Raw genomic sequence first — 26,308 nt, 5'->3', positions numbered from 1 at the left:
TGGGTCTCTGTTAAAAAAAATATACCTGCTGTCACTCTTAATACATACATTTGCGCTTGAATCTGAGCAATAGCCTCACAGTCTAACAAACAGAGAAATATTTTTTTACAGAATTTTAACCATCACCCATTACAATGGTAATACCATTATAACCAAGATTAGTAAAATACAGAAAACTTTAGACTCACAGATTTCCAGCAGCAAATAATTTTCTCTAAAAATGTGTTGTTACAAATAGAAACACTTTAGAAAAATGCCAGACAATATTAAAGTCTATTGCTGTTACAGAACTGATGCAAAAGCAGAAATATGAACACATGTTGTAAAAAAAACAGGGAATTTAAATCAACCTATACTATAAACGACTTCTTATTTCTCTTTGTGGTGCACACTAAGGAACAGAAAAATGGGTACAATGAAATGTAATTGAACAGCACTGTCACCCACAGTAGGGTCATAAATGCATACAAGCAATTCATCAGCCCCTTGCATGAAAAGCCTTTGAAGAGAAGGAAAAAATATTAGTGAGGCAAGACAGCCTGTAGCTCAGACAAATCTACTGCAGTGCACTGTAACAACCAACTTAACTTTCAGAATTGTTTTGCTTTTTATTTTCATTTCAAAGAAACACAACCAGAACAAACATTGAAGTCCAGCAAGTCACATCTACTGTGCAAGTTAAACTATTCATCGCTCCCCTGCCCTACACAAAGCTGTTTATTTCTTGAGAGGAAGTTGAGCAAAAGAACACTAAATAACTGCTCTTTCTGAGGTTAAGAGTGCAGCGTATAACACTTGCTGTAGATTACAATTACAGCCATGCTATTTTTGAGTGTTCCTTCCCAGAAATCGGGAAAAGTACACTATTGCAAGACAGGAACAGTGCTGATGGAACAACCTAATTAGGGACAGTAGAAAAAAAGATGCTGTTAACTTATACTTAACATGGAAGATGTTGTGTAAAGCCTAGTATTATTATCTCTTGTTTTACATTACCACTATAATGTATACCACTACAGCTGCACTTGTTTGCTTAGTATACATTGGGAACAGCTGTCTCTGCAGTGGGTGTTAATTGTGGAAATCCTTTGCCATGAAAGCCATAATTGTGTTTCAGGTTATTCCATTCTCAGAGGTAATGGGATTAAAGTAACATTAAGAAGCAGCGAACATCACTCTACACATCACCAGGCATCACAGCGGCCATGAACAGATTTGTTCATCAAGACAATAATGCTGACGTCTTTCCCTTTCACATCGGCAAATGTCAGTGAGTCATACGTGTTTTCTCTGTGGCTTGCTGTACGTGAACCACACACAGAACTGTGAATGTTCCGAAATCAGCTGTAGAAAAGAAAATGTCCCAACAAGCGGAGACAAAAATCAGAAAAAAAGTGTGACAAAAATGTTTAATCTCAGAACACATGTTCTCGATTTGGCTGTCCAACAGGTGCAAAAGCATTGAAAATACATGTAATTACATGCCTGTTGTTGGAGTGCAAATCATAAAGTTTGAGGACAGATTCATTAAATGCTATAGTATAAACCATGTTTATATTGTTTGCATTTTTATTTACAAAGACATTTAAAACTTACTCATACTCTCACTGTGTCTAAAGTGGGGAACTGCTGTATCGAAAGTTCCTGATGTGAAATGTGAATTGCAAAAAGAGTTTAATATTAATCATCCACGTATAGGAGTTGAAAGTATGTGAAAGTCTTTGGGAATGTCTAAGTACTTTGAAACCTCAATTCAAAATACATTTGATAAGGAATTTTGCGTTTAATTGTTCTTTGTCAAGGCACTGAGTCAATCTTTTAGAAAACACAAATATAAAGGTACAGTATTTAAAAAAATCACAGCTGGACAGATAAATACGCTGTCGATACAAGACAAAATGACAATCTGAAATGAGTGTTAACATAAAAGGTTTTCTAAAATCAAAGAATTAAACTTACTAGCATGACATCGGTAGCATTTGCACTCATACTGAAGTGAAAATGAGCCAGAATATCTATACAAGGAAGATACAGCATGTACTGTTTGTACGGTATGTCATGTTGTACAACACTGCAAACTGGTGTTTCCTTGGAACTTGTTAGCACTGAGGGCTGGCAGCTTGCTGGAAGGAGGAGGGTGAGAATGTGATTCACCATATGAGGTGATAGTGCCTTCAAACTTCACAGGGATTAGTGAGACAGGAAGTGTGGGGGCACAGGAGGCAGCAGATTCAAGTGAAGGTCTTTCTCCTGCCCATCTAAGAGGAAGGGAGATTACTACACTCACAAAATGGGCTGCTCTTTTACCTGCTTCTGAGGTCAAGCTATTGCCTTCCTCTCCTGCCACAGCGAAAGGCTTAGGAGTTTAACCAGTCTGATATGTACATGATTTCTCATGGGCCCACAGAAATGTTCAAAATAGAAACACCGAGTTAAAGCTTTATTTTAGTAGTCTGAGAAGGTGAGAGACTACCACATCTCTTGTGCCTTTCTCAACATAAAGCATAGGGGATCCTTTACACCTCAGCATAAGGCTGTGGACTTTTAATTGTGCCGTGTTGGATTTCTAATGTAATGCTCATGATTATAGTTGCAATATATCCACTTGCTATTTTCTGTCCACACCCTAACACTCAGAGATGGTATCAATAAAATCTTGAATTACTTCACTGAAAAAATATTTTGTATTTGTCCACCTCATCTGTTTTCCTTTGTAGTCTTTCTGCAAACTGAATCATTTGTGTGATATCTGAATCTCGTCTGGTACCAGATTAAGGAGGAAAAAATAGCCTGATGATGTAATTTTGTCCACACGATTCTGGCAGATGCTGACCACAGATTTTTAGGCTTGAACATGAGTCAAAAATATGCGTTGAAATATTTACATTGTGGTCTTATACAGCATTAATATATTCCTCACTTCATTTTGAAACTTCATGCAAGGCTGTTACAATGTGCTGATTTCTACAAGTTTTGCTTTATGATGGAACCTGATCCAGGCAGAAGCTGTGAAGTGGAAAAGAAAGAGCGAATCAGGTGCTTGTGTGTTATCAGCCAAGTCCAGGCAGTGCTCAGAGGCAGCTTAGCAGAAGAAATATCTATCATACCACCGGCTGCTTTCCTTTAATTGACTAGCATTTCACACACTGCCAAAGAGCTGAAAGGCTCGATCGAGAAAAAAATGCTGCTTTAAATTTTCTCTGCCAAAATATTGGTGGCCGTTTTTCTTTTGCTGGTTCTCATCTGCAATTTTTCTTCAGACACCAGGAATTTAATTATAACAGCATCCTTCATATACTGTCGAAGGCTTTTTACACTCTGTGGTAAATGAGTGATGTCCAATTAAAAAAAACAGAGAAGGGGCAGGTGTGACATCTCTAATTTTAAAAACAAGATTAGTTTGTCGATTTTTAAAAACAAGATTGGGCCTAAAACAAGGTTCTCCTTTTTTATGAATGATAATTAATTTATTCCAGTTCCATCATGGAGAAACATTTAAAAGACTGTGTGTTCTTTACAGTGCAGATAAACTGAGTACAGGAGACTGCCGCTTATAATTACCACTTTCACTTTTACAAAATCAGAACTGGATTAAATACATTCCTCTCTTTTTGCAACAGTTAAAAATGTTTTGTCATTCAGTTTTGCCATCACTTTGAACTAAATTCTGTTTTCCTAATGCAAAAATGTTTGACCTAAATCTCTCAAGCTACTAAACAAACTAATGCATTATGCATTTTCTAGGAGAATAGTACTGGATTTAGTAAAACATATAAAGTAAAGCCCATTTTAATTCCATTTAAATCACGAGTTTTAAAAAATATCTTTAAAATAAGATAAAACATCATTATTTTTCTAAAAGAGTAAGGAAAAAGTATAAAGTCAGAGAACAAAAGCAAGAAAACGAATGCAATTTAAAAGCAGAAAAAGCCCAGGAGGGGTTTTAAAAGCATTTTAAATGAATCTGCTAATTAAAACCGTAATCTCTAAGTGACTTTAATTTTAGTCTCCAGTATTTTGAGCCGATGACTCACGGATCATATAAAATATGCTCACTGCGTCACAGGCTGGGGAAACGCAAGGATGGCTGGAGGCAGCAAGACTATTATACCAGGTCTGACGCATTGAAGATCTTCATGGAATGAAACACTCTGTCAACACAATGTTGTAAAGAGTGGCTTCAGATTCACTTAAACAGTTTGCACACATGCCAAAAACAAACTGAAAAAAGCATTCACTCGGGCTTTGAAGAGCTTGTGGTTTCAGCAGAACAGTACCCAGTAGAACAGGCTGGTGAAAAAGATATCATCTACGTGGAGGCCTCAGGGGAGTTGCTTTTTCTTGACATTTTAATTCTAGCTAAACTGTTCAAGATTGTACACAGCCTGAGAGATTCGGTCTTCGTTAACATAATAATCAAATCAAAGAAGAAAAAAAAACTTTCTTAAAGACTCTCCTCGTGTGCGCACCTGATATTTAAAAACAGTAGACTGCAATTCAAAACCACTTCAGTGACTATATCAACTGTTTTCTGAGTATGTTAGTAGCACGCTAGATGCCTAGGGCCTCAGAAAGACTTCTTAGATGACTATAATACCATCACTGTGGAAAAAAATATATTGAGAATAAAGTTATTAAATATACATTTCTCTTAAGAGCATGTTTAATCTCCCAGCAATTCACTTGTTCTGTCCCACTTTATTTTGCTTTCTGGAAAGCTGTTTATTTTCTGATGTTATAGACCCAACCACATCCTTTGCTATTAAGAAACATTCTACTTGTGGGAAGGGACATTAACTGCGAGTATTTAATGTTTCCTGCGAGTTGTAATACATTAATGTATCTGTTTATACTGGTATATATTTGTAATTTAAACAACAATCCTGTGCTGTAGCTTCATTTCTGATAGGCAAGAGTTGTGCATTTAGGCAAAATAAGGAAAGAATAATAGAATGATCAACATATAATCCGAATCAAATTCTTTTAACATCCTGCAATGTGGGCTTCAGTTCGGGAAGTTAATTTGTTTTGTTAAGGACAATGAACAGAAACATAGATAAATAAGTTTTCCATAGGCCAAATCTTGCTGCGTTCCTTGAGGGGTGTGATGGTTGTTAAATCTGATTGCTGTTCAGTCGTTTCCATGGCAACCGGACATTCTGCACTGAAGGATATAATTGCAGCCACAAATTCTCCATTTTAAAAGTGCCCTTGGATTTTTGTTTTGTTTTTTTGTTTACACTTTTGGTTAGATCGCTGTAGGCACTCAACCTCTTTTTTAAAAGTACGTGTTTATTGACAAAAAATCAACAAATCAGTTTAAATGGAAAAAGAAAACTGCCCAGCATCAACGCAATTATTGGTAAAAAGCACAAATAACGCATATGTCTCCAAGGATGGGAACGAATTGCCAAAAAAACCCTGGTACAGTTTACCCTGTGCGACAAAAGGTAGTCTATCTTTACTTGTTTTAGTGCACTAGAAATCCTATTTCAAACATTTTTATGATTTCTGTGGTTTAGACAGGATGAACACAAATTTGTGTTGCTATAGTGCATACTGTACCATTCTAAATCACACTTAGTCAACCCCCACTGGGAAATGTCTCTAAAACAGGGCAGAGTCCATAAAGGCACAATCTGGAAGTACAATGTGATGCTGTAACTGTGCAGTCAGTCTAGTGATTTTAGATCATGGTCTCCTGGACAAAACCTTGCACATTATTTGCTGAACATTACATATAGGGATTTTTAAAAGAAAATGACTATTTAATGTATTTCATTCTCATAGAATTGTGAAAAATTGTGGTTTCCAGTTTTAAACTCCTTAGTTTCTGAGATATTATCAGTACTAATACATATGCTTATTCTGAGTTAAATGTACTGAAGACAGCACCACGAAATCCAGTTTTATAGCCTGTGTCTCCGGATCATAATTTTGTCATTGTCATTTGTAATGAACTAGGGTTGGCAGTCTAACTCATCACAATAAAAACCTCTTTTACAGCCATCGCCTCTCTTGTTTCTTTTACCAGAGAGGCTTCAATAGAATTCCAGAATTCTAAAGAACAATTGGTAAATACTAAATAAGATTAAGGCATTTTCCATTATCCCAGGTTGCTCAAGGGCAGCAAGTTACTTAACAATGTTGGTGAAAATGATTGTTCCTGACCACTGAAGGTAATGTGAGGTAAACAAACTGAGGTGATCTGCCACACTGGGCACAAACGATCCTGCTACAGTCACTGAGATTCGTGGATTTGTTGATCATCTTCCTTTACGTTCTAGTTCTTTGGCTTCCAAGCCCTACACCTGCTGTATCAGCACATAGCTGGTGAATAAATTAGAGCCCTAAAAATAATGGCTTGCTGCCCCAAACCATGTGAAAACATATCTTTTAAGTTCAAATGATCTTAACTCCCTTGTAAAAAAAAAAAAACCCTCAGACTCAGCAACACTTCTACAAAAGAAAGCTGATACCTTGTTAAAAGATCAAAATCAATTTGCTAATCCAGTTCCTTGAATATGCTACTGTAGGTATTTCAACTTTTTTTTTGCCATTCTAATATTTTAATAAGCCAAAAAATGAAAGCATGGAAAATGCAGCTTTGCACTGATAATAACTGAGTTCACAAAGTCTTCTTTTATTGGTTACCTCTGTAACAAGCTTTAAATAAAGTGGAACATAAACCAGCAAATAGCAGCAAAAAGAATGCCAGTTAGCACCCCCCACTAAAGAAGACACCAAAAAAAGCACAAAAGAGGGCAAATGCCGCAGGATTATTTATATATTTTCAGGATATGAAAAAAAAACTCATCTGTGGTATACGTTCATAACAAATGAAAGTACAATGTGTGTGTTTTGATGCTGTCTGCCTAATAGTCCTCTTCTCTGACATCTAATGGTTGACTTAATGAACCTGAACAGGAGCTGTTCCAGCTGGCTCTTGCAGACTCCCAGCGGACTCCATCTGTGACTTCACTTGCCCACACTAAAATACGGAGCATGAGCATGCCTCTCTTTCTTTATTTCTTCTTAAAGCATTGTTCCTCATCTGTGATCCATGAGTTCCAAAATACAGTGACTTTACACCAGGGGCGTAGCCAAGAGTTAAGCACGAAAAGGTTCTAAAATTTCTCCTGTAAACAAATTACAAGTTTTGGAACGCATGAATAACATAATAACAATAACGGATAGACGCGAGTGTGCATTTTACATAAAACTTATTCAGATCGCCTCTAAGTGCCCAGCAGTATATTAAGTTGACGACGTTCACGGAGCTAAAATACATCCAAAGTATGTATTTGACGCATTTATTAGCAGACCATTCTTGTAATTAAAGGTACGATGAATTGGTTAGCACTGTAATGCCACTGTAACAATTCAGTGTTAAGTCTTGTGGGAAGTCACGAATTTTCAAATTAGGTGTCTTTTGGCATCGAAAATAGAATAGTAATTTCGTGGGTTTCATACAAATTTAAAAGCATCATGAAGGATTAAACAAGATCTTCAGAACGTAATATTTTAATGTCTTCGCAGTTTTTATTCTCATGGCGCCTCACTCGATATTACCCTTGAGGCGATGTATTTACTCCAACTTCTGAAACCCATACGCGCCTGCACGTTGTTCTGGTATGTTATGCTCAGGTCCGCTATATTTCAAGGCAAGGTAAAAGTTCTGTGAAATTGGCCCCCTACAGACAGCACAAACGATTAAACCCACCTCTTTCGTTAATGCTACGTTTGTGCCGTTGAAAGCAGCGTTTGTGCCGCTTTCGTTTCCGAGACATAGCGCCATGTTTTTTCGTGACCATGCAGTGACCCCGTCTGCCGAGTTTCAAGCGCTGTTACAGTGTACCCTTAACATTTTAAAGACAATCAATATCCTTAAACATATGAGCCTCCTTAGATGTGAATAATACTAAGACATGATGCATGCCAACAAGTTAACCATCTATGACATAAACCTGTGGCTTTAATGTATGTAAAATCACCGTGATTGTAAGATCTATGGTTTTTATTTTCTAAGGCACGTTTTCCTTTCTTTCCCTACCGTGACACGCTGTTGCCAAACTCGTAACTGTGGGATACCATTGCGACAAGACCTCCGCAGGATGTCATGATAGGGATCCCATCGCATATATCACGGCCGTGTATATCACGACTGGCGCCTTGCTTCCATGCCACCCTGGCCCCGCTGTCGTAACAAAGGTCTCATATCAGGACATGATATACCCAGATAGTACGTGTCGAGTGCGATATATGGACTTTGTGTCGCGGCATGGGGTCAGCATATCCTGTCAGGGTATGTCCTATCGCAATATATGGACTCCATGTCGCGACACTCTGATGTCATTTTTATGTCATTTTTGACATACCCCGACAAAATGCCCCATGGAGGCGGGGCATTTTGTCGGGGTATGTCATATCGCGATATATGGACTCCATGTCGCGATATGGGCGTGACGGATTTTGTCATATCGCGATATATGGCCTTTCATGTCGCGACATGGGGTGGGGCATTTTTGCCGGGGTATGTTATATCGCGATATGCGGGCTTCATCTTGCGACATGGCCACGTGGGGGCATTTGTCATATCGCGATATGTGGCCGTAATGTCATGATGCGCGCACTCCTGTCGTGACATGCTATCGGAGTCGTGAACGAGCTGTGGATGCCATGCCATTCTTTGTCTGCTATTCAGTTTTGACCTTAGTGCGACTTCGCTTAGATTGATTAGTAATTGGAAACCAATGGATGTGTTACTGTATATCCAGCGTGCTCATACAGCACACAGGGTTGACCGGGCGACAGTATTTGGACCAAGAAGAACATCAATCACCTGTGTATCTACATGTTCTCGGAACTTCCGCTATGACGTTTTACCCAATCAGAGTGTCGGTTCTCACTCTTCACCCAATCGCGGCCCGAACTGTTCGGGGGTTTAGCCAATCACGGGTCTGAGAGCTGTTCAAGCTAGCAGCACCAGGTGGATCGGCTTGTTTACTGTCAAAGATAATCTATTTTTCAAATGCTTTACTTATTTGCAAAATACCTATATCGGCTTATTTTTAACGTCTTTATTGATTCACAATGTCCCGTACTCTTCGAAATAAATACATTTTTATTTGCAATATAAACTCCGCTGCTTTCTGTAATGCATACATGGTATTTGAACAATTTTAATCGTATATTTAAGATAGGGGAAACACCTTCTGTTTTGTACTTACAAAATGAATAGAAATGTTAAGTCTATGATCATTACATTATTATGCTCGTGTTTTCAGTTTTGTTTTTTATTGTTAAATTATATCGATCTTGAAACTAATACCTAAAAATGTGAATATAGGCTCTCGTGTTGTACCAGCGGTAATTTGGAAACTGGTGTCTCTTCACCAATGAAAGGCGAAGCACTACATTTTCGAGAACATGGTTACATTTTTTAAAGAAAACACGTAATCCAATGCACTAACATAGTAACTCCTCCCTAAATGTAAGACTGTTTATTTTATCATTTTAAATGCAGTATTTCGGACGGATTTTGAATCTTGCGTTTAGTTAATATTTTTTGCAATTAAACTATTACTTTACTATTACTTTTATTATTATAATAAAACTACTGAACAATCTAAAAGCAGGCATACGAAATACTAAGAACTGTTACAAGCGACAAGTGAAAATTAGCTCTTTTCTTTAGCTAAAGACAAAGTCCTCATACTGTATGAGAGACCTTTGCGAACTAGCTGTTATTTGAACGGGAATTTGCCGACTCTCTAGACAGTGACGAGATTATCCCCATATTCAATTCCAAGCCCCGACGCCTGCGTCTGGTCTAGAAGGCCAAAACCTCACAACAGAGGTAGGCACTGGTTGTTTTTTTGTGTCCGCCGTGGCACAGTAGCGTTCGGCAGCCTATGTAATTCTTGCTTAACCCGTATGTGATAGAGAGAGACAGTACTGTATGTATATATAAGGTTCCGCTAATCCTGCTGTTTGATTATACCGGTCGAGGATTGCATTGTAAATTGAAGGGGTGCCCCTATGCTGGCAGGATGGTCAGTTAGAGCCCGGACCACCCACTTTTGCACAGACCCAACCAGAAATTCGCCCCTGTTTTACATGCTACCTAAAATCATCAGACTTTTTTCTAAAGACATGAAAACAGTATCTCTTCACAACACAACTCCAGCTTGGCATTCAACTGTGAAATATTATGCTGTTGTAAAAGTGTAACAGCCTTGAATGCCTTCCTGCTGTATAGTGGAGATCAACATATTGACTCACCTTATTTTAATGGTCAATCTTAAACCAGTTATTATAGATTGTTGCTAGACAGCCAGGCCCTTTCAATTTCTTCAGAAAAAGATCTGAGAGCATCATTCATTATAGCATTATAGTTCCATTGACAATAGTGTACAGTAAAAAATCCAATTGAACTGTGTTTCTAATTCAAGGTGATAGTTCACTACTTGTAGAGCAATTAATCATGGAATGTCCTCTCTGAAGTGCTAGAACTAGTTATTCCATATTTATTCTTCCTCTTTCATCACAATAAACTATAAAAAATAACAAGTAATAGGTTTATTCCATGCTGAAGAGAGAGGAAAGAAAACACAATGTTTTGGCTGTGGAGCCTTCTTCAGGTGTGAGCATGCATGCTGACACAGCTACCCACTTGAACTATAAAAATAACATTATGTATATACCCAATGAGCTACTGATGTAAACCTGTTTTTATTGTGCATTGGAGTCTATGTATATTTATGTCTTGATGAAAGGAAACAAAGGCTGTAATTTGTCTCTTTGTTTCTAACACAGCAATGGAACAGTGTACATGTTTCTTAGTTCAGTACTCACTTACCCTTGAAGCCTACAAGAAAGGGACAAAGACATGTTGTTCTGTGCAGTGAACAAAGTTAATTCGTTTTTCACTAAAAGAAAAGTTTTATAAGATGAGAATGTTGTTCATATGAACAAGGTACAGTAATTTATGTCACTGTAGTTCTTCCATAACATTAAAAGAACCTAATGAGAAAGCTGCAGTGGTGAATTGCTAATGTGTTATTAGTGGCCCAGGGATGAGTGGTGTGGTGTAGATCCTAAGGGCTTTCCGCTCTACTGTGGAGGGCTGTGAGTTCAGTTCCCAGGTGGGATGTTGCTGTTATATCCTTGAGCCAGGCACTTTACTCAAAATGCCCCCAATAAATCCCCAATTTGAGAAATCTGTTCTCAATTGTCTTATCTAGTTTAGAAGATTAAGTCTACTGGAGCATGTGTTGAAAGCAGCCATGCATTATTAAAAAAAAACAGTGCCGCAAGTTATATTTCACCTGAAACTGCTTACTTTAAATAATACTGCATCCTTTCTTTTATTTATTTCTATAAAAATGTACACTGTATTCGATTTTTACATGCACGCATTGCACATTATTCTTGATCTAAAATAATCATGAAATCTCAATTTTATAATGAAAGAGAGGTCTGATTTTTAAGGCAACTGTTCTCTGTTTCTTAAGACAAATGAAAAACAAATTAAAATTCAGTACTATGGGCAGAGTCTAGTAGTGTAATATTATTTTCAAGGAGTCTTGAAACTATACAAGAAAAATCTAGTTTTATCCCTTGTATGCGCTTGATCTGATTTAGCTGCCAGACTGAAGCATTAAAAAGATTGTTTTCTGTGTGAGCATTGTACATTTTGTAGAAGACAGACAACTTTACGCTCAGTTTGGACACAGACAATCTCGGGGGAAATGGAACAGTGTAAATGTTTCTTAGTGATAGAAACACAGTAGCAGTTATATGACTTAAGAGTATATATGGAGCGTCTTGAAGCCTGTCTTAGCTTCCTGAACACAGCTCTTTGTCAGAATTCAAAGAGCCTTTTACCTTTCCAAGTTGGCATACTAGTTCTTCAAATCTTCCTTCACACCAACATGTCCACGATAAATGAAATTTTGATATATGGTACGTCACCCTGAATGATTACATCTGCCAAAGCAAAAAAAATATTTACATAATATGTAGATAGAACTGACGGAAGTTTCCTTATCTGGCCAACTGCAAAGGGCAGCTTGTAGAATTCAGTTTTCCTTTTCCGACATTAAATAAAATATTATCACAAACATACAGTACACTGCTACACACAATACAATCATTTCTTAATGCCAGTCTCATTCAATTCACCTAAAAAGATATAATTCTACAAAAAACAGACATGACCCAAGTGCGCCATATTTGCAGTTAGTAACTGTGATATGCCCTGTCAGGTCTACTAGAATAAGAGAGACATTGCTTCTGAGTATAAGATAAACAAAACAATCACTTAAAGACATCTAAAATGCAAGGCTTCATTTCTTCTGTCTTGCAAAACCCACAAATCACACTGAATCTCATGTGCCATAAATTAATTTCAGATATGATATCAATCCTAACAATAATTTGTATATATGGACACAGAGACTGGAATATGTAATACTAAATCGTTGTTTACAGACAGTCAGACTTGCTAAAATTCCGAGTCACGTCCATGTTATCCATACACTCTTGAGTCTTTTATGAATGGAAGATCCTGACATTTGAGAAGCTGAATATGTAGTAAAAAAAACCTACCAAAGTAAAAGGATAATTAGATCCTTTGGCTTCAATCTTGATTGATTTCTATTTCACACTTCTAAAGATATAAAAATAAAAACATATCCTTATATAAACGTTTTGTACATCACAGACATGCCCTGTTTTGTGATTTTAAGTTATTGACCTTGCCCAGGGCAGCAGTCCACAAGACTGAGCAGGCTCTAGAGCATGTGCAATGCTATGAACTTTAGTTTGGAGTAAAAAAGCCAGACAGGAGAAATCTTTGGAGATCTTATTTATAGTTTGGCTCGTTCTCACTGTCAGCTGAATATGTTCTTTCTGAATGAAGAGTGATTATTATTCATGAGGGGAATGAGTCACCTGCTGTGAACATCTCTTTTAAAAATAGGCTCTGAGTGAGAAGAGAATCCTGAAGCATGTGACATACAGGGGCCGTGTATCGTCTCTTGCACAGAAAGACAATCTTTTCAAGACATTGGGCGACTCAAGTTATTTCTCTGTTCTCCTTTTTCATTTTGCACAGTTCATTGAATATTTTCAGCAGATACTGCCCATTGCAGATGACAGCCCTGTTGTGTGAATTAGGTCAGCATACTCCTGACAAGCATCAGTGCTTTCTGTAGCCAGCAGCACAAGACAGGCTCATTTCACTGTCTACCTCTCCAGCAAATGACAGCACAGCTACAGCAACTGGAGTGCTGCAGACCCTAATAATGTATGTCATTAATCGGGTGGGTTTTAAAGAAGCATTATTCTTGTCTCACAAACAACACTATCAAGAGAACAACACGTCACTAAAACAGCCCATAGTGTACAGGAAGATATGAGTGGTCACATCAAGTGGAAATAGCCCAAATATCTGACTATTCAAAGGAAAGGGAATTCTATTTTAATCAAATTCAGGAGATTCAGAAAACAAGTGATTTTTTTAGAGTATTGAAAGTCAATGAGCCAAATGGTTGCTCAATGAGTGCAATGATTAAGTAGCTGGTAAAGGTACTCCTGAGCAAGGAAGGACAGTCTAATGTCCTTGTTAGAGCAGATGACTGGATGTTACACTGCAGCAATCTGTACATTAACAGGCAACATTATTTTGTACATGTATAAAAAGAAAGGACTGTTTTTTTCTGCTCTTTATACAACATATCACTGGGGATGGGCTACATGCAGATGCCATTCAGTGTAATTACATACAGTTCCAAGTGTACAGTATAAGCCTAGCACATGTATTTTACTGATACTGTGATAAGAGGACGCTGACAGAGAAGCTACTGTACCAATTTCTTCTTGTGGAGGTGACATCACTGGCAGATCTACTGGCTTCCAACCAGTTTGATTAAAGGACAGCCGTTAGACCATGTGAACACACAGCAGGGAATCCCTTGAGAGAACATTGAGAGCTACAGCAGAAGGAGAGGAGAGGAAACATTTTAAAAAATGCCATAAGCCATTCAGTATGTGTACTAGACAAAACCTACAGTCCTCACCTCCTTTTTGTTCTCAAGCATAAAATAGAGGGCTTGACGGGTTTACCATGCATTACTATGAAACTTTTAAAACCACGCCACTTTATCATGCATCAAACGCACTTTACAGTTTTTCAGTCTATCAAACCTAACAAACCTTATGTATGGAGTCATTTTGGGGGTTACTGACTATAGTCGGGGTAGAATACCTAAGGTTTTCAAAGTACACTCACCAGTCAGAAATGAGCAACCCCCAGTAACATAAATAGACTCTGTGGTGATCAATGCATAGCTCTCTGAGGAGCTTGAACTTCATGAACTTTTCCTCATGTCTCAGTCCTGTTGAAAGCTGGTGGAACGAGTAAGATATCGCACTTCAATCCCACACACCATTATCCACATTGCTGAAACTGAAGGTCAACTGAAGGCCAAGCCGCGATGAGAATCGGATGCGATTGTGCTGGGAGTATTTCAGAATACATTCCACATCTTCTTCGGGTTCTTCCTGCACCTCACAGAAGCCCAACATTGTTGGGTGGGAGGTTCTGATCACGTCTAATAGCACTGTTTGGACATCTCAATAAAATGTGTGGTGTTTTAGTTTCAAAATATGGAATCATGTCTAGATAATGAGTCACACATTCAGAACAATACAGGGGTTTGCTCTTATTAATTAGAGTATGCTTTACTGAAAAGGTTATATTTGCCTGCTGAGTTAGTGTAACAATAGAACATGACACCTCCTATCCACCCTGAGCATTGTAATGACAGGGACTTTTTACCATGTGTACAAGAAATTACTTCTGCAATAAAATGGAAAGCGAAATACTTTTTTGTATGAGTTGTGGGAAAAAAAGGGAATTAATACAAGTGTGACAGATTATGGAGACAAAAAGGTGGCAAACTATTTCCTCATAATATTTGATTGTAATGTTTTTTTTTTACTTATGAAAATGATTGACCTATTTTTGGATCCAAGACATTAGAATTTGAATTCAATATAACCTATTTCTGTAAGAATCACCACAAGTGTGTTTTGGAATATTTCTTTATTAAGAACTTTATTGAGTTACTGTCTGAAATCTGAAGTAAATATCAATCCAGCCTTCCATTTTCTAAACCTTTTTTTCCATTTCAGGGTCACAGCTGAGCCAGAGCCCGTCCTGGCAAGTAAATATTTTTTAACTGTTTTCCTCCCAACTGTTCAACAAATACTTTTCCTTACCTGCAGCATAGTGCCTTCAAGGCAAATTATTGAATAGTTAGTTTCATAATTGTGTCAAGGTTATAGTCATGCAAGTGCAAAACCTTCAGTGCCCTGTGGTTAAATCTTATTACCAATTAGCTGTGGTTTGCCTGCCCTTTGTAGTCCAGAAGCAATGCCCTGAGCTAATTGGCTCACACAGAGTTCTGAGAATCCCACAGGGAAATTCAGAGATTCTCTGTCCTTTGGACCAGGTCTGCTGCAATGGCACAGTTTGGAAAGTTCCACACAGACCGTATATGGCTGTTTGAAAAGTGTGGGGGGTGAAAATGACTGTGTATGTTCATCAAGTGTCACCAACATCGATAGTCTATTTGCAATGTTTTATGAGTTGCCAGCTTTTCTCCTGCTCATGGGGTAGGTACAGTATTATGGGATGGATTTGTTGTGTGCAAGTGAAGGAAATCTTCATTTTTCATTATATTTTTCTATCTGATATAAATAAAAAAATGAAAATTTCCTTCTGTATCTATATTACCTTGTCTTCCATGAAGTCTCGGGGTTTGGAAAGTATTTTCTTCTTTCTCTTGTTTTGCTGTTTTTTTTGTGTGTGTCTTTTGTGAAAAATAAAAACATAAGAATGTAAATGTATAATTTCATACAACTAGAGGAAAGTTCCTTTTGTCAGTTGATATTTTTTGTGACTGGTATGTACCTACATACGACAAATTCTTTAAAACCAATGACCCAATAAATATATCTAAAATAAATATATTTTTCTGTTTTGAACTAGAGCTAGGCAACAGGGCACTTACAGCTGTGAACAATGAGATGAAGCGAATCACAAATCTTTTCCACAGCAGCTCTTGAGAAAAGGAAAAAGTGCTTTAATGGGTGTTAATGTTTTTAATACAACAACCACATTACCATGGAGGCTGTTTTTGTTAATTATTTTATCTTGGCAGATTTTCAAAACAGAGGAAGTATGTATTTCCCTTTGATAGCATGTTACTTTACTTTTAACAATTTGTCACTGCACAAGCATCAGTGCCACTCTCTGTATCATAAAAATGCAGTCATGGTAACTGAGAAGAGAAGCCAGGTTATGCTCTTATGCTTCCTGCTCTCACGTTTCTTTCTCATGGCCTCTTTAGCACAAGAGGGGGAAACGGAAAATTAATTAAGACTGTGAAAGCTTGTTTATATTAACCAAAAAAACTCCTTAATGATTTTTTTTATGTCAGTTGTGCAGTAAGCGGTCCTGTGGATGGTGATGTACTTTTGATGCATTGTCTTCCTGCACTTTGATGTTGTCTCTCTTCTCTTCTTGGAGCAGCATCAGCACAGAGATTGTGATGATTTATTTGTAAGACATTTTTCCTTAGGTGTTGCTTAACCATGCTAGACAGTCCTGCACCACACACACTCTGGAATCTTTGTGTTCCAGAGCCAATTGCACTTCTGGCTCTGTATTGTTCTATAGACTCTGTGGATGGAACTGGCCGATTCCTCCTTAATAAGCCTATTTATATTCAATGTGTTCTGTTGCTCAAGTGGTGAAATGGCCCTGCTGTGTCAGCCACACTCGCTGCATGACAATGACTCAGTGTCCCGTATTCTCCCTGTGACCCCATTCGGTCACGGATTTTAGACGTATTAATCCCCAAGGCAAGAAAAATCAGTCTCTCCATTACCTATTTGCCTGAATGCATTCTTCATACAGATTGAGTTGCTTGACACTATAATGCAAACGCCAATATTGTCTTTTTTCTTCATTATTGGTTTGATGAGGGAGACAAATTTGGTCCGGTGGTGTGCATTTTCATCCTCACCATGTGGATGTGCTTGGCTGCTTGTGTCTACCTTGTTTACCCATTGATAACCCTCCTTTGCAGATTGGGCCCCTCCTGGTCCTAAAGAGCCCCAGTTCAGCAAGTTGGTATGGATAAGCCCTAAATCACCAGAACAACAGTTTCATTTGGAACAATTAAGCAGGTGAGGTGTGCAATTGCGTATCATTTGAAATTTAAATAGCTACACCCTGTAGCTCTCAAGGAAGCAAAAATGAATGCATCCCTATTGGAGGAGGAGATCAATTCTCTGACTTTAAATACATTTAATTAATTCTTGAATCTTTATTTAAGGATTAACCATTACTAAATAAAATTTCATGACTGCACTTGGATTAAATACATACAGTATGCATCGTTTAATTATGGTATTTGGTACACACATTTTGGATTCAATATCAAGCTTTGGTTAGTATTTCCACCTTCATCTTGTTTTGTATACAGGTTGCCAATAGAATTTATTTTAAAGGTTTTCATCCAGCTTCTAGCTGCTTTATCCCTTACAGGGTCACAGGGCCACAGTCTATCCCAGAAACCAATGAGCACAAGGCGGGATACACCCTGGACTGGCGGTCAGACACAGACACAAACTCGCACACACTCACCCCAGGGCCAATTTTCCCAGTAACCACTGATCTACCAGTATCGGTTTGGACTGTGGGAGGCCACCAGAGCACCTGGAGGTAATCCACACAAAGATGGAGAGAACATACCAATTCCACGCATATAGCACCCCAGGAGTTGAGCCCAGGGCCCCAGCACTGTAAGGCAGCAGAGCTAACCACTGCGCCATCATGCTGCCCTTACAGCTTTTCATTTCAATGAAAATTTCTGTAAAAGGCAGCCATTCAATATTGCATGAACTGACTGTATCTGGATTCTAAAGATTTGCCAGTCAGAGGAGGTGCACAAAGGCTTCAAGGAAAGGGAAGTATTGGAATATTTATTCTTGGAACTGAAATGGAGGTCACGCTCCAGTCTTAATAATACAGTTTTAACTGAATAACCTGCAGTGAATAAAAAATGTATATTGAAACACTTTCATAATTTACAGGAGTGTATACAGTAAGTTCATAGTTACATCTCAAATAGCACACAGTCCCTCGGCATTCAATGTCAATCCATTCCTTTCCCTGAGTGTGACACACCAGAGAGCTCTCTGCTCTCCATGGTGTCATTTCTGTGGCATCTACGACACTTTAACTCTGTAAAAGATTTCACTGGCTGGCTTCAGAGCTGGAGATCTTTTATTTTTCTCCGCATACAGTGCACATACATTTCTATCGTACTTAAAAAAATGTCTTCACAATGTAAACCTTTTACAGTATAGCTGAATATTGCTTCAGTTTAAAAATATAGTACACTGTAGACTGTACAGGACATAATCCCAGTTATCATTCATACATGCTGAAAAGAAAGAGACATTACGTTTCGGCTATGAAGCCTTCTTCAGATGAAGAACCTGAAGAAAGCTCCACAGCCAAAACTTTGTGTCTCTTTTCTTTTCAGTGTGGAATTAACCTTTACTTATTCCTTTACAGCCCCTGCATGCGGAAGCTGCCACCTACTTGAAAATCGTTAATACATACTGTATTTACTGTATACATAAACATCTGGATCTAAGAAATTATATGTGAAATGTTCCAGACAAAACAGAATAATTAAAGGGTAATTTGTACACATTTATCTTTGCTTTTAACAGGTCTGTATAAACCTCCCTCTCAGATGTCCCACTCCACTGATCGATGTGTTATGCTAAAGCACTGGTTTTTACTCTCATGGCTTCGCTTGTCATATCTGCCATGCTGTTTAGATTAATTCTATTCATTATTTTTTGAATTGCCTCTTTTGCTTAGAATGCTGGTGACATACAGTGTTCATGTTCTTTTTACACAGTGTAAGGAAAGATGGAACAAACAGAGTGGCACACAGTTTTCCAATATTTTTCTCTCACATGGGTCTTTTATATGGCATTAGAACTGGAAGGCCTAAGAGTGAAAGGGTCACTGAACTCTATAACAACAATCTCATCCACCCCCTAGATATCAGAAACAGGGCTATGCCAATTGCTGATCAAGCAGGTGAAGGTACAGATAATCCAAGCAGAGCATGTCATCAGTTAGTTGGGTAATGTGTAGAATTGAATTATCTGTTGCTTGACTCATTCCCTCATGTCTCACAGATGCTCTCTTATTTTAGAGGACTGGAAAATAAATCAATTTTCTTTGTAAATGAAAGAATGCTGTTTGGCCTTCCAGTCAGTGGGAAATGTAACAGTAAATGTTGTTCTAAGAAGGAACTGTGTTAAAAATTATGTGGATGAATATCAGAAACAATGCTTCATTTTCATGCATCTAATCCTGAACTGTACTGTTTGACAGAGATCATAAAGAAAAATCTAGCATTTAATTAGACAAATATTTTTTTCATTCATTACCTTATGAGGTACAAACAGATTTAGCTTAGAAGTATAATATCATATAATTTTATATATTATCATTTTTGTACTTTGCGAATTGAACCTCTGAATTAATCAGTTTTGTATTTATGTTGCAAAGGTAGAAGTTGTGTGTAAATAGTAGATTTAAAAAAACAAACTATTTATGTTTGTTCTACAATTTACATTAGGGAAAGCACCTGTCAGCTTCTTCTGCAAGGGATTTCCTGATTACAATGTGATTAATTAATACCATGCCTTGAATGATGCCTTATGACATACAGGCTAGGCAGAGGTAAAGAAGCTTCAAATATAGCTTCAATTTCACAGAGAAATTCTTAGTAATCCAAGGAATCTTCATCTTGAATTGTACGCACAGTTCCCTTGATCTGACGGTTTGTTAGTTTCCTTTTTCAGCAGAATCATAAACCTGTCTTTTGTCAGGCAGAGGAAGAAGTCCAGCAGCCTATTTTCTTTTCTTTACCAACACTGCACACCAATCCTCGTCTGTTTGCTAAATAAAACAAACATTTTCTAACTGCCGGAGCCTGTCCCATCAAGAAACGGGCACAAACCAGGATACTCCCTGGATGGGATGCCCAGTCCATCACCGGGCACGAACAGACAGGAACATACTCACACAAGGGCCAATTTTCCCTGAAGCCAATTAGCCTACCAGTATGTCTTTTGACATGGGAGGAAACCAGAGCACTTGGAGGAAAGAACATACAGAAAGAATAAACAAACTCTACCCCAGGTCAGAAATTGAACAACCCCCCCCCCCCCCCCCTACAAGGTGGCAATGCTAACCACAGCACCACTGTGCCACCTTAAATAAAACATTTTCTGTCAAATATATTTTGCAACTTTGCCACCACATTCCCAGACAAAAACAAATATTTCTGTTTCCTAAATATTGATGAAATGTGCAGGACATGAATGTTTCTAATAAAAAACAAATACTACATTGTGCATAAAAATAAGCTTGCGGTTGTTTTGTGAGAGGATGTTTGCTCCCTGTAATGACAGCAACACTTTGTCAAAAATAACTAATGAATTTGCCTTATCATGCTCCAGTGTGCCAAGATATTCGTAGTTCCCAATCCCCAATGGAATTCAATTTATATTTAGTACGGTGAAGTTGCACATTGATTTTTGAAGATGAAGAACTAATATTGGGATAGCAAACCACAATTGAGCAGATATAAAACCTGCAGTAAAATAAGAATAGGTTATTGATCATTTTAGACAAAAAATGGATACCTTTTTTCTTTGCTTTTTAGATGTTTGTCTTGCGTTTTTCTGCAGATATTATTTTCCCTGTCACCTCAAGATTAAGACCTGTGTAGTGCAACAGACATTTCTTGAGTTTAATTATTATGATAGCTACTGTAAATGTATGGGAACTCAGACAAGCATACATTTGCTTTTTTTCCCTAAATTATTTATTTATTCTAATGCCTGTCAGCTTAAAAAGGGATTTATTTTAAGAATAAAACTCACAGTAACATCTTTAAACAAGAGAGGAGACACTCAACAAAGCAATATTTTAATGCATTATTGATTCAACCCCTCCTATACCAGTAATAATCTTTTTTAGTCAAGGCGCAAAGATGGTTTCTGTAAAGAATTTGTCCCAGCCACTCATTTGTGTTTTCATTAGTCACATTTAATTATTCATATTCACAAAAGTATTTCTACGAGCAGGTAAAGGATTGTAAATGGTGCATCAAAGGATACTTTCAGTTGCACGACTCTGGTTATTCAGCCTTGGGTTTCACAGTTGCAGCTGTCCTGCATGATCGGCATCTGGTAAAAAAAGAATCCAAAATATTCAAAGAATTTTTAAACGATCCCATTGTTTCTTAGTTTTGACTTTTTCGTGAAATATTCTTTTAGCCTGCCATGTTATTTCAAAATAATTATTATGCAATTTGGCACTAAAGAGCCTGTTTTTAAATAAATTGCCCTTGTTTTTGCAAATGCTCTGAAGCGAGTTTTCATGGGTTTTGCGCAGAACTGAGCCCACTCGGTAATCATTTTCTACATACTGTTTAATTACGTGCCAAGTGATTTATTGGACAGCTGAAGACAGTTGGACTAATCTTCTTTCTGGCTTACCCATCTATCTACATCAGCAGGCTGCTCTGGAAGGTGGGAGCTCGCTATCAACAACGAGAAAGCAAGTGGAAAACATGATTAATTAGCACTGCTGGTAACGATGAAGCTAGTGCCTCTTCTCTCTGCCATCAACAGAAAAACATGGCAGGTAAAAGAACGCAGAGTAAAAAGTAGATTAGCAGAGTCAGTTGCCACCTTCACTGAGCAAGCAGGGTGATATAAACAAGACATGCTTGATATTCATTATCCTGCTGGAATGAGACAACTGCTGTGGCTCAAACTAAATTGAATTTACACATGTTTAGTCTGCACAGGGAGATAGATAATATCTCAAGGCACACATTGCCTTTAAAAATTCAACTGACGATCACCTTGCTTTTTAGGAGACAGGTGTTATGGGAGAAGTAAGTTAAAATCTCTTAAGCATCCATGAAAGGTTTTTGAACAGACAAACCTTTTCCAATTTCACTTTTCCAGATTTCAAATCAATAATGAATCATTCTTTTTGCCCATTGGGCCGACTGCCAAAAACATTTCAATTTACTGACACACAGATATTCATGCAGTTTAATGTTACCACTTATAAACAATTCACAGTGGATCTACAAGCCGTACTCCACCACAGTCAAGGGGTCAGTGCTGATTAGTAAGTTAATATCGTCACTAAAGCCTTGTTTCATCTTATTTGAAATACTTAATAATTATTATTTTAATATACAATTTAGAAAGTTAATTATTTAATCATGTTATCTGTCAATGACGCATTAATTATACACTGGCAACAGTTATTTTTTATCTCCTAGACCTGGGGTCTCCAGTCCTGATGCTAGAAAGTCCAAATCTAATTAGTCTTATATGTCACCTGCTGCTAAAGACTCGAAACCTGTACTGTACATTATTCATGGATTTGAATCTGTTCAGCGAGCAGAACTTCAATTATTGTGAGTTGACTGGTACTCAAAGAGTTGTCCTAGATTAACACTAAATGACTTAATTTAACAAATCAACTGTCCAGTTGTTCACTATGAAGTTGTTTCAGACTGAAACTGGAGACGTAGTGATGACCTATAAAACATGCTAGACACATGTCCTAGACTCTTACACACTATACACGGTACAAGTAAAATATAGTAAAACATATGGGCAAATGACAATTTCGAAGACATTAAGCCACAGCAAACACCTGCAAAATCATATTCTTCATGACTCACTGCTTTAACTGCTGGGAGAAGACAACGTTGACTCTGCTACTTTTTAATTACCTAGCCAGATGCCTTTCTAGGGAAAAAAAAAGTAGATTTGCGTATTGCTGAGAAGAGAGAGCACTTTGAGCTAGTGTACAACAATTTGCTACAATCATCGAAGCTGAAGCTTTTATTGCTTGTTAGGAAATGTGGTGTGTATTTAAAACTGATGAGCACCAGTGGATTGCAACACAAGTGTTTGCTAATTTTCGACAGATGACTACCGCATTGGGTCCTACACTACTTCTCATCTCAGCCTGCGCAACCTTACCAATCCAACCTTTGAGGCTGTCATTCCTTGTGTGCAGTGCTTGATCTTGTCAGGTGTGTCCCACCTTGTCAGGGTACATCAGCGTACAGAGGGGCTGTGCAGTGGGGAGGAACACATTCCACAGGCAGTCCTCTTTTAGGTTTCCTGGGAGCACCAGGGCCAGTGTGGTTCTTCTGCAGTGCCAAATGATCGTGTCAGAACGAACTAGTCTCCATCCCCTGCCTCAGTCATTAATCAGAACCAGTGCACCTCTTCAGCTGTGACTCATCAGGCCTGGAAAGGTTGCTTGGAAACTCTTATCATGAAAAAAAAAAAAGATTATGAAATTCATCAGGCCAGTGGTTGCAAAGACCAAGGGCACAGAGGCTCCGGCTGTTTATTCACAAACAAATCCCTGAGAAAAAAACCTTCAAGAGAAGAACCCGAACTGAAAAGCAAGGATATCCTGCAAATCTTCTTTTCTTTTTTCAGGTCGTATTCTGGAGCAATAAGAAGCCCATGTATTATGCATGAAGAGCTGATTCATAACTGGAACCAGTGTGTGATAAAAGACAGTGCCAATACAAATATGTACAAGTAAAGCAGATAGTTGACTGAAAGGAACAAAAATGGCTTTATTACATTGTTGTCAACGCAGAGATATTGGTGCAATTTTTTTCTGACCTTTTCAACAGGGTTTTTGAAGGTTTGACTGTTAAGAATAGTGTTAAAATGTGGTTTTAAGAAGCGAAATGGTTTTCTTGTATTTACCTTGGAAGGGACTACCAATTCCTCAGTGACCTTTTTAAGAGCAATATAAAAGTATGTTGCCCATTGTTTCCAAGTTCTCTATGTCTTTTTATTCAGGGCAGCAAGCACCTTGAACAACAGGCCAGGGATTACAGGGCGGAAGCATACTGCTTCAAATTTAAAGCACACTTACCACAACACATTCCTCTGTTGATTGTGAAAGTGCGAACTTGTGAAAGTGTGACAGACCTCTCTTTTTCATTATTCCTTACATTTCCTAAACACATTTGCCAAAATGGATCCTTGGTGATACAGAGTGATGATACAGAGTGTCAGTGTCCATTGTTTCAGAATCTTTCGGTTTTGTTTTCGATTTTCTGAGTCATCTGAGTGAACCTAAATGAAGTGTCATTGAGCCAGTGGTCTGGATGAGAACTCCGTCCATGAAATGAGAAAAAAGACATTCAACACACATTAGCAGAATGTAAAGGTTTCTTCTTATTCACAGGAAACCCTGTCTTTATTAATGCAGAGGAACAAGATAGTTTTACATGAAGTGAATGTTGCTTTTGTTCTTGAGTGTGCAATTTCATCTCAGTCTCATGTCTGGGCTTATAGTTTAAAGCAGCTACAAATATATTTATCCTTGGTGGCATTGATCTGCTTTCTTTCCTAATGCCCAGACCTTAGGCTGCAGTACTTTCCATTTCAATAGCAGTAAGCACAGCTCAGTGAATATTAATCCACACTGTGGAACACTCTTTAAGGTAAATACATGCTATTGTTTATGGAGAACTTAAAGGTGTAAGCTATGCTGTTTATCTAAAGTATGCTTTCTTGTTTAATCAAAATATTAAATCACGTTGCAAACGTTTAATTATTTTCACTTTCTGAAATCTGTAAACAGTCCCTTCAGAAAGCAATCTTGTTGCTAATGTCCTGTAATCAATTTCTTTGTGTATATTACTATGACAGGGGGGTTTATTTAATAAATGACTTAAAGGGTCAATGTGTTATTAAAATGTCATTCTTAAACAATATAGAAATATAAACAATACAGTGCTGTACTGTATGTGACAACAGGAGGGTATTGTTTTTAACATATTTATCCTGTTTGGTTATTTCTTCTCTATTGTAACTTCATTCTGTCAGCTGTGAAGCAGCACGTGTCCATCTACGGAGCAGAACTCTCCCCCCATGACCTGCGGCTTCTCTTATTTGAAATTTAATTGTAACGGCTTGCTGGTAAGTGAACTGCAGCTGTGACGTAGTGAGCAGCTCTCCTGCCCCAGATGAAAATTTAATCAGCCTGGCTAGTGATATTATCACAGGAGAAATTATGAGAAGAAAAATAGAACAAGAATTACTGTAATGTTTTGCATTTCATATACCTCTTTTGATGGACCAGCTGGCTCATTTCTTAATAATAAAGACTTCAGAGAAAGTTCCAAAACAAAGTATTTTTTCAAGGAAGCTGTTGAACTGATCAAACTAATAACTGTTTATACTGTATAGGCCAACTAATCCTAAAATCTCAAAAATACACATGAAGCACAGTTTAGGTTAAACATTAAATTCATTTTAATGAATGGAACTTTACCGGTATAATAAAAGAGGTTATTGTTTCATTGTACAGTCACAATTTCAAAAGACATACTGTACTTGTCAAGCAAAACCTAAGCATTGTGCTGAATGGTGTTTTTTTATGGAATCTAAAGCACTATTTTCAAGCTTAACCCCCTAGTCTTTTCCCACTACATGAAACTCCGGCTACTGACGTGGTCATCAAATCTGAACCCAATCTGAAGGTCTGTGCCTCCTGAGGCCGAAAGTCAGTGGGTTTGCACACCAGTCCTAATACATAATAATACAAACTGCACATCAGCCGAACATGAGGAAAATCACTGCTATTTACCTACAAGTGTGTGGGTGTTCACTGAAGTTCTTTTCTTCTTCTTCTTCTTGTTTTTCACAGCCTTAGCCCCAGACTGTCCTGGGATCAGCTGCTTTGGTTGCTCTTCTCCACTTGTCTCTGTCGAGCACATCTTCCTCACTCACTTCACATACCTCCATATCTTTTCTCACACAATCTATCCATCTCTTTCTAGACCTGCTTCTTCCCCTGTTACCTTCCACCTCAAATTCCATTACCCTCTTTGTTACTTCCTCAATGTCCCTTCTCATGATATGTCCATACCACCGTAACCTCGCCTCTCGCATCTTCTCATTTCAGTTCTTCTCATCACGTTCTCTTCCCTCTTTCCAACTGCCAAGCATTCAGCTCCATATAGTAGTACAGGTCTAATCACAGTCTTGTACATTTTGCACTTAAACTTTCTAGGAATTTTCCTGTCACAGTATTGCCTAAAGTTCTTTTCAAAAACTCAAA

At 37.9% G+C, this 26,308-nt stretch overlaps 1 long non-coding RNA gene across 1 annotated transcript; it reads left to right on the top strand.

Moving 5' to 3' along the window:
• The first annotated feature begins 8,418 nt into the window (after nt 1-8,418).
• Nucleotides 8,419-25,345, top strand: LOC148676828 (uncharacterized). The gene is made up of 4 exons (XR_015928685.1): nt 8,419-9,859; nt 15,202-15,233; nt 17,163-17,262; nt 23,662-25,345. It is a non-coding gene; the product is annotated as an uncharacterized LOC148676828 (long non-coding RNA).
• The last annotated feature ends 963 nt before the right edge of the window (nt 25,346-26,308 follow it).

The sequence above is a fragment of the Lepisosteus platostomus genome, chromosome 2 (genome assembly GCF_059453375.1).
Source record: "Lepisosteus platostomus isolate fLepPlt1 chromosome 2, fLepPlt1.hap1, whole genome shotgun sequence".
In the NCBI taxonomy this organism is placed as follows: domain Eukaryota; kingdom Metazoa; phylum Chordata; class Actinopteri; order Semionotiformes; family Lepisosteidae; genus Lepisosteus; species Lepisosteus platostomus.
This window is presented reverse-complemented; position numbering and strand designations above follow the sequence as displayed.